This window comes from Lasioglossum baleicum, unplaced genomic scaffold, assembly GCF_051020765.1.
Source record: "Lasioglossum baleicum unplaced genomic scaffold, iyLasBale1 scaffold0588, whole genome shotgun sequence".
Taxonomy (NCBI): Eukaryota; Metazoa; Arthropoda; class Insecta; order Hymenoptera; family Halictidae; genus Lasioglossum; species Lasioglossum baleicum.
Window position 1 is genome coordinate 27395 of NW_027469648.1, and position 13164 is coordinate 40558.

Below are 13164 nucleotides of genomic sequence, written 5' to 3' on the forward strand. Positions count from 1 at the left end.
TAGTAATTAGGAGGGTCACACTAGGTATGTCAGGAGTAAATCCGCTGTATGCTGTTGGTAATGAACGCCTTCATTTGCCTTTGGAATATTAAAGTAGGGCGTGAAACTATTTGAGTTCGTTACCCATTGGTATAGAGTCAAGCTTCTTAACCAGAGCCCTACCATCCGAAAGCCTGACGCCAAGTATGTGAGTGTATAACTTCGCGACCAGTGAAGCAAACTCGTAATCATTTTAGTGACGGGTACCTTAATTTCATTATGGATAAAAGATCGAGGGTCTAACCGTTCAAGAAAGTTGCCACCCTCTTTGGCCGTCGGACAGCTAAGTCACGAGCTTCATTTACCCCGTTATTCCGGGAGTCAAACCAGGTATTCCAGGAGTAAATCCGCTGAAGAGTATGGGAAATTGACACCTTATATCACGGTTTGAATATTAAAAGCAGGCCGTCAAGTCGTTGCAGAATTACCTATTACGTGCACGGTCAATCTTCTTACAGAATACCTTTCCCCTCCGAACAACTGACCCGCTGTATATATATATGAACAGCTAAGTAAAAACTCCACCTATGTTGCGATTCCGTGAGTAAAACCGGGCATCCCAGGAGTGAAAGCGCCTAACAGAATTGCCAAAAGTCACCTTCATTCACGGTTTGATATTAAAGTTGTTCGTCAAACCGTTTGATACCATTACCAATTGCTACAAACACAAACATTTTACTGAAGGCCTTACATTCCGTGAACCCTGACCCGATGCATCGAGAGTATTACTTCGTGCTCAGGGGAAAGAAATTAGTATTCATTTCAGTGACGCTAGTTAACTTAATATAAATTAGAAAATCGAGTGTCAATCCGATCGAGAACGTTACAACCTCCTTTTGTGAATCGAAGGACTATGTCAGTAGCATCACCTGTCCTCCGATTTACGAGAGTCGAACCAGATATTCCGGGAGTAAATCCTTGGAAGATTATGGGCAATCGAATCTTTAATTCACGGTATGAAAACTAATGTAGGGCGACAATCAGTCGGAAAACATTACCAATACGAGTAAAAGTCCTTCCTTTTACCGATTACTTTACATTATGGGAACCTAGTCCGCTGTAGAGGGTGTCTTACTTACTGTTCGCAGGGACAAATTAGTAACATTTTTGCAAGCGGACAGAACATTTTCACGTTTAAATATTAAAATCGAGAGACAAACCGTTCGAGAATGTCACCACCATCATTATGAAGTTGAACGGCCAAGTCAATAGCTTGACCTAATGCTGTGATTCCGAGAGCGAGAATATGTGTTCCAGGAGGACATCCGCTGAAAGGGTACTGGCAATAGAAGCCCCAAGTCACGGTTTGGAATATTAAAGTAGAGCGACATACTGCTTGAGATCGTTTCCAATTGGTTATAAAAATCAAACGGTTTATTGATGACCATACATTCCGAAAGCATAACGCGCTTGCATCGGGAGTGTATAACAATGTGTTCAGAGGAAAAAATGAGGTAAACATTTCTGTGACGGGCACCTCAACGTCGAGAACGTTGCCACCATCTGTGAGAGACGATCGGCTGAGTCAATAGCTTCACGTATCCTGCTACAACTGAGAGACAAATCAGGTATTCCGGGTGTAAATCCGCTAAACAGTATTGGCAATACACACCATAATTCGCAGTTTGAATATAAAAATTGAGCGTCAAGCCGTCTGAAAACGTTGTTATATAGTTAACCTGTTGTTATATAGTCAATCGTTTTACAGATGGCCGTACCTACCGCGAATGTCACCCGCTTCATTGAGAGTATAACTACGTATTCAGAGGATCAAATTGGTAAACAATCTAGATACTTCGACATTTATCTCGTTATGAATAATATGATCCCAAGGTCCAAACCGTTCGAGATAGATACCACCTCCTTCGAGATTCAAACGGCTATGTCAATAGTCAATAGCTTCATATATCCTGTGATTCTCATAATTTCAAACGAGATATTCCGGGAGTATATGCCCTGTACAGTATTGGCAATATATACCTTAATTCGCGGATTTGAACATTAAATTAGTGCGTCGAATGGTTTGAGGCGTTACCAATTGTTATAAAGTTATATGATTTACAGAAGATCTTACCTTCCGTTAACCTTACCCTCTGTATCAAGAATATATCTTTATGATCAGGACACGGAAAGTTTGCGTACATTTTAGTGATTGCATTTAATTATATGTATGATTTGTAAGATCCAGGGTCAAACAGTTCGACAACGTTACCAAACACCCCATTGAAATTCGAAGCACTACGTCAATAGCTTTATATATACTGTAATTCCGAGCGTCAAGGCAGGTATTCCGGGAGTAAATCCGCTAAGCTGTATTGGCGCGATAGTAACATTAATTCACGGAATTGAATATTATAGCAGAGCGTCAAACTGTTTGTAGCCGTTATCAATTGGTATAAAGTCAAACGTTTTACTGATGACCTAGCCCACCAAAGATCTAATCCGCTGTATCGAGAGTATAACATTGTTTTCAGTGGAACAAATTACTATAAATTTTAGTGACGGGCACCTTAAGTTCATGAAAAGAATTCGCAGATCGAGATCAAAAGCAGTTCGAGACCGTTCCCCACCTTCTGTGTTACTCGAACAGCTAAGTCACTAGCTTCACCTATCTTGTGATTCGGAGAGGGCATACCAGGTATTTCGGGGAGCAACTCTGCTGAACAGTATTGGCTCTAGACACCTTAGTTCACGGTTTTGAATATTGAAATATAGTGTCAAAACCGTTTGACAACGTTACCCAACTGCAATGAAGTCTATCGTTTATAACGAAGACTTTATCCTCCGTAAAACTAACCCACAGTATCGAGTGTAGAACTTCATGTAATAGAGAATCACATCGGTATTATTTTATAGTGATGGCATCTTCATTTGGTGTATGAACTAGATGGTCAGAGGGTATCGCAGTTCGAGAACGTTTCCACCTTCTGGTGTGAGACGAACAGCTGTATAAATACCTTCACATATCCTGTGTTACCGACAGTCCATACCAGGTATTCCTGGAGTAAATCCGCTGAACACTATTGGCAAATAGAGACATTAATTCATGGTTTGAATATTAAAGCAGAATGACCAAACCATTGTAGAACGCTTATCTATTGGTATAGAGTCAAACTTTATACAAGAAAGCTCCTTACCTAGCGCGAAAGAGTCCCGCCGTATCGAGAGTATATCCTCGAGTTCAGAGGATGAATATTGTGATCATTTTCCTTGAAGGGCACCTTAATTTCATTATGGATATGAAACTCGAGGGTCAAGCCGTTCGACAAGGTTACCAACTTCTGTGTGATACGTACTTCTAAGTGAATAGGTTCACCTATGCTGAGATTCCGAGATTCAACCCAGATATTCCGGGAGTAAATCGGCTGAAACAGTATTGGCAATAGGCACCATAATACACGGTTTGAATATTGAAGTAGCGCGTCAAAATGTTTGAGAACGATACCAATTCCTACAAAGTTAAACGTTTTACCGAAGAGTTTACCCACCGAGAAAAACTGTCCCGCGGTATCGAGAGCGTAATCTCGTATCCAGAGAAACAAATTAGTATACATTTTATTGACCTCGACCATAATTTCAGGTATGAATTCGATGTTCGTGGGTCAAACCGTTCGAGCACGTGACAGCTTTCTTTGGAAATCGAACGGCTCAGTCAATAGCTTCACCCATCCTGTGATACCTAGAGTCAAACCAAATATTCCTGGAGTCTATCTGCCGTTCATCATTGGCATTGTTCACCCTATCTCAGGTATAAGGTACAGAGACAAACCGCTGTCTAACGATACGTATTGGTGGTATACTCAAACATTTCCCGAAGACCCTACCTTCAGTGAAGATAACCCGCTGCCTCGAGAGCATAACTTCCAGTTCACAGAAGGAAATTGGTGTGCATTGTTGTCATAGGCAGCTTAAATTCATGTATGAATTATATTATCTAGGTTCAGAACGTTACCACCATCATAGAGAGATGATTGGCCAAGTCTGTAGCTTCACCTATCTGCGATTTTGAAAGTTATGCCAGGTAATTATGGGAGTAAATGCGCTGAACGATATTGGAAGTAGACACCACAATTCACAGTTTGAATATGAGACCATTCCGTCAAGCCGTTGTAGAACAATGCCCATAGGTGTTAGGTTACACATGTTACAGAGTGCCTTTCCCCCCGAAAAACTAACTCGCTGTATAAGGGATTATAACACCGTGTGTTTGATACGAACTAGTATACATTTACTGACGTGCACCTTAATTTCATGCATGAATTAGAATATCGAGTGTCAAACCGAGCCAGAACGTTACCACCTTCGTTGAGGAGACGAATGGCTAAGCCAATAGCTTCACCTGTTCTGTGATTCCGAAAATCACGCTAGGTATATCAGGAGTATATCCGCTGGATTGTATTGGCAATGTACTCCATAACTCACGGTTTAAATATTATAGTAGAGCGTGAAGACGGTTGAGACCGTTTCCAGTTGCTACAAAGTCAAGCACTTTACCTAAACCTTACCGTCCGAGAAGCAAACCCGCCGTATCTGAGAGTATTACTTCGTGGTTAGAGAAACACATTAGTAGAACTTATAGTGACGGCACCTTAAGTTCATGTATGAATTAGAATATCGATGGTCAAAGCGTGTGAGAATATTTCCACCCTCTATGAGGGTCGAAGGGGCAAGGTCAATATCTTCACCTATCCTGTCATACCGAGAATAGTACCAGGTATTTCTGGGGTAAATCCACCGAACAGTATTGGCAATAGACGCCATACTTCACGGCATGGATAATAATGTAGAAATTCAAGCCGTCGTACAACATTAGGAATGTGTATAGGATAAATTCTTTAACGAATACCATACCATCCTGGAACCTTACCTACTGCAGCGAGTATCTTGCTTAGTGCGCACAAAAATAAATTACTACAAATTTTAGCGACGGGCACCTTAATTTCATGTATGAATAAGAGGATCGTGGGGTCACACCGTTCGAGAACGTTACCTATTGATATAACGTGCATACTGTACATAAAAGACCTTACCCTCCGAGAACATATCCCGCCGAATCTAGAGAACACCTTCGTGTTGATTGATACAAATAGCTATACATTTTAGTGAGGGGGTACCTTAATATCATATATGAATATGAAGAGCGAGGACTAAACCGTTGGAGAACGTTACCACCTTTTTTGAGTGACGAACAGCTATGTCAGTAGCTTCACCTATCCCTTGACACTCAGTGCAAACCAAGTATTACGGGAATAAGTACGGTGAACAGTATTGTCAATAGAGTCCTTAATTCACGGTTTGTATGCTAAATTTAGAGCGTCCATCAATCTGAGATGGTTACCATTTTGGTATAAAGTCATACTTCTTACCGATTACCTAAGACTACGAAGGCCGAACCTGCTGTATGGAGAGTATAACATCGTGTTCAGAGAGAACGAATTAGTACACATTTTAATGACAGGCACCACAAGTTCATGTATGAATTAGAAGGTCGAGGGTATAACAGTACGCGATCGTTACCAGCGTCTTTGCGAGCCGATGTGCTATGTCAATACCGTATCCTATCCTGTAATTCCGAACGCGAAACCGGATATTCCGGACGTAAATGCGATGTACAGTAATGGCAATCGATACCTTAATTCGTGGAACGTGAATATTAAAATGGATCGTCACACCGTTATGAGAACATTACAACACTCTCTGGGACATGAACGGCTGAGTTAATATCTCCTCCTATCCTGTGAGTCCGAGAGTCAAACGATGAACACTGGGACTAAATGCCCCCGTTCAGTGTTGGCAATAGACACCATTGTTCATGGTTTGAATATTACAGCAGACCGTCGTACTGTTGCAGAACGTTACGTATTGCTATATAGTCACGCATTCTACCGAAGGCATCATCTTCCTAGAAGATGATCCGCAGTATCGAGATTACTACTTCGTGTTGAGAGGAAAAAATTGGTACACATTTCAGTGACGGACACCTTAACTTTATATATGAATTAGAAGGTCGAGTGTCAGACCGTTCTAGAGCGATACTACCTACCATGAGTGTCTAACGGCTAAGTCAATAGGTTGACGTCCTGTGATTCGGAGAGTCAAACCAGGTATAACGGGAGATAGTCCCACTGAAAACTACTTGGCAATAGACACACCAATCCGCGGTATGTATATTAAAGTAGAGAGTCGAACCCCCGGAAAACATTTCTAATTGGTATAAAGTCCTTTCTTCCCCGAATAGATTCCCTTCTGTGAACCTAGCCCGCTGTATCGAGTGTGTAACTTCGTGTAGAGAGAAGCATATTTGTATAAATCTTCATTACGGGTCTCTTATGTACAGATACGAACAGAAGAGTCATGAGTAAAAGGTTTGGAGGAAAGCGCTACCTTCTTTAAGGTTCAAACGGCTGAGTTAACAGTTTCACCTTTCCTGTGATCCCATGAGTCGAGCCAGGTAATCCGCGTCTAAACTCGCTGTGCAGTATTGGCTCTAGACATGCAGCTTCACGGTATAAGTATTGAAGCAGAGAGTCAAAGCGTTGTAGAACGTTACCTGTTGCAATTTAGCTTATATATTTACCTTATTGCAATTTGGTAACGTTCTCAAACGATTTTAAGCTCTATTAAGTCCAAACGCTTTCCCGAAGACCATACTCTCCGAAAAAAACTAATCTGCTGCATCGGCAGTATAACTTCGTCGTCAGGGATACAAAATAGTATTAATTTTAGTGACGTGGAACTAAATGTCATACGTGAATCAGAAGATGGAGGCACAAACCTTTTGAGAACGATAGCACCTTCTTTGATAGTCGAACGGCAAAGTCAAAAGTTTCACCTATCCGGTGATTCCAAGAGTCATGTCAGGAAATACCGGAGTACATCTGCTGAAGGACATTGGCAATTGACACCTTATTTCACGGTGGCAATATTAATGTAGGGAGTCAAACCCTCGCAGATCATGCACAATTTGTATACAGTCATTCCGCTTTTGAATACCTTCCCTTCTGAGATCCAGTACTGCTGTGGCGAGTGACCTGCATAATGTTAACGGAAAGAAATTAGTAGACATTTTTGCGGAAGGATATCACATTTTTGTGTATAAATATTAATATTTAGAGTCAAAGCGTTCGAGAACGTTACCACCTTCCTTCAGAGTCGAACGTCTAAATCATTATCTTGATTTATCTTATGAGACCTAGGGCCAAACCGGGTATTCCGGGAGTATATCGGCTACACCGTATTGGCAATATACACCTTAGTTCACGGTTTGAATAGTAAAGTAGTGCGTCGATCCGTGTGAGAACGATACCATTTGCTATAACGTCAAACGTTTTACCGGCGACCTAACCTTCCGCGAAACACTCTCTCTTCATCGAGAGAGTAACTTCGTGTAGCGAGAAAGGAATTAGTCATCATTTCAGTGTCGGGCACCTCAAATTCATGTATGAATTAAAAGATCGAGGGTCCAGCCATTCGAGAACGATACCACCCTCCTTTGGAGGTGATCGGCTAAGTCAATAACACCACCTTTCCTGTGATTCCGAGAGTCAAACCTGGCATTCCGGGAGTAAATCCGCTGTACAGTATTGGCTTTGGGAACGCCACATCCCGCTATAAATATTAAAGTACTCGGTCACACAGTTGTGCAGCATTACCTATTGGTATAGAGTCTAACCTTTCACCGAAGGCCAGACCGTCCGAGAAGCTATCCCGCCGTATCGAGAGTATAACAGTGTGTTCAGAGAAACACAATAGTGCACATTCTGGTGCGGGCACAATAATATTATGTATCAACAAGAGGATCCAGTGTCAAACCTTTCGAGTACCTTCCCACCTTCTTTGAGACTCGAACGGCTGAGTCAATATATTCACCACTTCTTCTGATTCCGAGAGTCAGACCTGGTTTTCCAGCAATAAATCTGCTGAACAGTATCGGCAAAAGGCCTCGTAGTTCACTGTGTGGATTTTAATGTACTGAATCATACCGTATGAGAACGATACCAATTGGTATAACGGCATACACTTTATCGCATACCTTACCTTCCGAGAACCTAACCCGCTGTAGCGACTGTCCTGAAAATGACCGCGGACACTAATTAAGGCACATTTTGGAGGACGGGCACCACATGTTTCTGTATAAATATCAGCATCGATAGTCAAAGCGTCCAAGAACGTTACCACCTTCCTTAAGATTCATACGACTAAGTCAATATCTTCGCCTACCCTGTGATTCGGAGAGAAAAACCAGGTGTGCAGGGCGTAAATCCGCTGAACAGTATGGGCAATTGTATTAACAATTTACAGAGTCAAACCGCTGTAGACAGATACCTATTGGATGGAGTCAAACATTAAACCATGGGGCTTACTTTTCGCTAAGCTTACCCACTGTGTCGAGAGAATAACTTCGTGTTCGCAGAATAAAATCAGTATACATTTTAATGACTGGAATCTTAATTTCATGCATGAATTAGAAGATCAAGGGTCAAATGGTTCGACCACGTTACCACCGTCTGTTAGACACGATCAGTCAATAGCTTCACATATCCTATGACTCCGAGAGACAACTTAGGTACACCGCGAGTAAGTGGACTCAACAGTTTTGGCAATGGCCACGATAATTCACGGTTTGGGTATTAAAGTAGAGCGTCATGTCGTTTGAGAGCGTTACCAATTGGTATAAAGTCAAACGGTGTACCGAGGGCCTTGCCTTCCGCGAAGCTTATCCTCTTCATCGAGGGTATAACTTCGTGTTCAGAGACAGACAGTAGTATTCGTTTCAGTGACGGGCACCTTACCCTCGTGTAAGAATTAGAAAATCGAGGATCAGACCGTTCGAGAACGTTACCACATTCTACGACAGTCTAACGGCGAAGTCTACAGCTTCAGATATCCTGTGTTTCCGAGAGCCATGCCAGGTATTCCTGGTGTAAATCCGCTGAACAGTATAGGCGCTGGGCCCCTCAGTTCACGGCTTGAATGTTAAAGTAGAGCATCGGACCGTCGGAAAACGCTGCGAATTGGTACAAAGTAAATACTATAACGAATACCTTACCTTCCTGGAACCTAAACCGCTGGAGCGACTGTATTGCTAAGTGCTCATGGAAACAAACTAGTACTCATTTTAAATGACGGAGTCTTTAATTTTATGTATCAGTAGGAAGGACGAGGCTTAATCCACCCGAGAACGTTAACACCTACTTCGGGTGTAGAGGATCTAAGTTAATAGCTTATCCTGCCCAGTAATTCGGAGAGTAAAACCAGGAATTCCAGGAGCAAATCTGCTGAGCAGCCTGGCAACAGACACCTTCTTTATTCACGGTATGCATAATAATGTGTGGAGTCAACCCATTGCAGGACGTTAACCATTCGTATAGTGTCACTCTTTTGACCGAAGGCCTTACATTCCAAGAAGATAACAAGCTGTATCGAGAGTATAAAATCGTGTTTAAAGAAACACATTAGAAAACATTTCAGTCACCGTACCCTAAATTCATGCATGAATTAGGATGTCGATGTTCCAACCGTTCGAGATCGTTGCCACCCGCTATGAACAGACGAACTGCGAAGCCAATAGCTACACGTATCCTGCGATTCCGAGTGCCAAACTAGGTATTCCAGGAGCAAATCCGCTGAACAGTATTGGCAAGAGATACCTTAATTCCCGGAGTGAAGAATAAAGTGGAGGGTCAAACCGTGGAACAACGTTGCCAATTGCTATGAAATCAAATGCTTTATCGATGGCATTACCTTCAGTGAAGCTGACCCGCGTTATCGAGGGTATATCTTCGTGTTCAGAGAAGCAAACTTATTATACAATTTAGTGACGGGCATCTTAATTTCGTGTATTAGTTAGAAGAGCGAGAGTCAAACCGTTCGAGAAAGATACCACCTGCCTTGAAAATCGAACGGCTGCGTCAATACCTTCATCTATCCTATGATTCCAAGCATAAATTGAGGTATTCCGGGAGTAAACCTGCAGTACAGTATTGGCATTGGATACGCTATTTCACGGTATAAATGTTAAAGTAGAGCGACGAACCTTTTGAGAGCGTTACCTATTGGTATCATGTCAAAAGTTTCATCGAAGACCATTCCCTCCGAGAACAGAACCCGCTGTATCGAAAGTATAACTTCCTGATCAGAGATACAAATTAGTACACGTTTTAGTGGCGTGAACCGTAACTTCGTGTAGGAATTAGAAGCACTAGTGTCTCTCTGTTCGAGATTGTTAGCACATTCTTCGAAAGCCGAACGTCTGCGTCATTGGCTTCAACTACAATTGTGATTCCGAGAGTCAAGCCGGGCATTCCAGGAGTATATCCTCTGAATAGCATTGGCCATAGACAACTTATTTCACGGTTTGAATGTTAAAGTAGAGAGTCTATCCACTGAGGAACATAAACAATTGGTATAACGATATACACATTATCGCATACCTTACGTTCCGGTAATACAACCCGCTGTATCCAGGGTAGAACTTCCTGTTTAGAGAAACAAATTAGTAGACATTTTAGTGATGGGCACCTTCATTTCGTGTATGAAATATAGGATCGAGTTTGAATCCGTTCTAATAACGGTATAACGTTCTCTGTGATTCGCTCAGCTAAGTCAATAGCTTCACCTGTCCTGTGATTCAGAGAGTCATACCAGTTATTCCGGGTGTAGATCCTGTGAACAGCATTGGCAATGGGCACCTTCTTTCCCGGTTTGTATATTACAGTAGGGAGTCAATCCATTGGTGAACATAACCAATTGGTATATAGTTATACTTTTTACCGGATACCTCATTTTCCAAGAACCTAACCCGCAGTCGCGATCATCACGCTTAGTGCTCACGGAAACAATCTGGTGGACATTTTTGCAGACGGATAGTTTTTTTTTCTTGTAGGAATAGCAAAATCAAGGGTGGAATCGTTGGAGAACGATCCCAAGTTCTTTGAAAGTCGCACATCATAGTCAACGGCTTTTCCTATCCTGTGATTGCGTGAGTCAGACCACGTATTCCAGGAGTAAATGCGATGAAGAATATTGGCAATAGGCACCTTAATTCACGGCATGAATATCAAGGGTGAGAGTCGAACCATCGGAGTTCAATTCCAATTGGTACAAAGTCATCCATCTTAAACTATTCCTAACATTCCGAGAACACAAGCCGTCGTAGCGTTTGTCTTGCTTCAGTTCAAAGGAAGGTATTTATAGACATTTTAGCAGACGCACATCTTACTTTCATGAAGGAGTACTATATTCGGGGGCGAAACCATTCGAGAACGTTACCTTTATCGTTTACCGTCTTTGAGAGTCGAACGGCTAGGTCAATGGCTTCACCATCCCTATGATTCCGAGAACCAAGGCAATTTTTTCGGGTGTAAGGCCGCTGCACAGTATTGACATCATTCACCATATATCACGTTATAAATATTAAACTGCAGAGTCAAATCGTTGTAGAACGTTACGAATTGTTATTGAGTCAAATTATTTTCCGCAGGCCTTACCTTCCGGTATCATAACCCGCAGTGTAGAGAGTACCACTCCGCGTTCAGAGAAACAAACTAGTAGTCATTTTGGTGACACGCACCTTAATTTCGTGTATGAATTAGAGTATCGTGTGTGAAACCGTTCAATATCGTTATCACCATCTTTGAAGGTCGCACAACTTAGTCAGTTTCTTCACCTATCTGTGATTCCGAGAGTCTATCCAGATATTCCGGAGTAAATGCGCTGAACATTACTGTTAATAGACACCATCATTCTCGCTATGAATAATAAAGTACACTGCCAAACCGTGGAAGAACGTGACGTATTTGAATAGAGACAAACTTTTTAACGAATGCCTCACATTCTGATAAGATATCCCGCCGTATCGAGGGTATAGCTACGTGTTTGAGGATACAAATGAGTGAATATTTTAGTATAATGCACCATAATTCACCATGTATGAATTAGAGATCGACGGTCATACCAATCAGAACTTTGCAACCTCCGGTGAGAGACGAACGGCTGAGCCAATTGTTTCACCTATACTGTGATGTCGCGAGTCAAAACAGGTAATCCGGAAGTAGAACCCCAGTACAGTACTGGCCTTATACACCCTATTTCACGGTATAGATATTGAAGTACAGTTCCAAAACTTTGTCGAACGTTACTTATTGCTATAGAGTCAAACCTGTCACACAAGGCCTTACCGTCGAGAAGCTAACCTGCTGCATCGAGAGAATAACTGCGAGTTCAGAGGTTCAAATTAGTAAGTCTTTTATTGACGTAGACCTTAATTTCATTATCAATAAGAAGATCAGGTGCAAATAATTCGAGAAAGTTACCATCCTCTTTGAGAATCGAATGGATATGTCAATTGCATCACCTATCCTGTGATGCGAAGAGTCAAACCACGTATTCCTGGAGTAAATCCGCTGAACAGTATTGCCAATACACACCATAATTCACGGATTGAATCATTAAGTGTAGCGTCATATCGCTTGAGAGCATTGCTAACTGGTATAAAGTCAAACTTATTACCCACGGCCTTACCTTCGGAGAAGTAAACATGCCGTGTCGAGAGGTACGAAATAGTATACATTTAAGTGACGGGCACTTTAACTTCATCTATGGATTAGATGACCCAGTGTCAAGCCGTGCGAGAACGTGACAACCTCCCTTGAGATTCGAGCAGTTAACACAATAGCTTCTCTGAAATTCGAACGGCCAAGACAGTAACATTAACTATCCAGTGCTTGCGAGAGTCAAACCAGGTATTCCGAGAGTATACCCGCTGAAGAGTATTGGCCATAGACACTGTAACTCACGGTTTAAATGTTAACGTACTGAGACGGAAGGTCAGAGATCATTACCAATTCGTATAAAGTCATTCCTCTCACCGAATACCTTACTCTTCAAGAACATAACCCGCTGTAGCGAGTGTCCTGCTTAATGTTCACGGAAAACAATTAGTCGAAATTTTTTCGGAGACCACATGTTTCCTTATAAATATCGCTATCGAGATTTAAAGTGTTCGGGAAAGTTACCACATTCATGTAAGACGGAAGGCTTTGTCAATAGCTACAGCTATCCACTGATTCTGAGAGTCAATCCAGGTATTCTGGAAACAAACCCTCTGTATGGAATGGCATTATA

At 41.9% G+C, this 13164-nt stretch overlaps 1 pseudogene; it reads right to left on the minus strand.

Moving 5' to 3' along the window:
- Window positions 1-3979: 3979 nt before the first annotated feature.
- Window positions 3980-13164, minus strand: part of LOC143220260 (uncharacterized) — a 41821-nt pseudogene continuing 32636 nt past the window's right edge.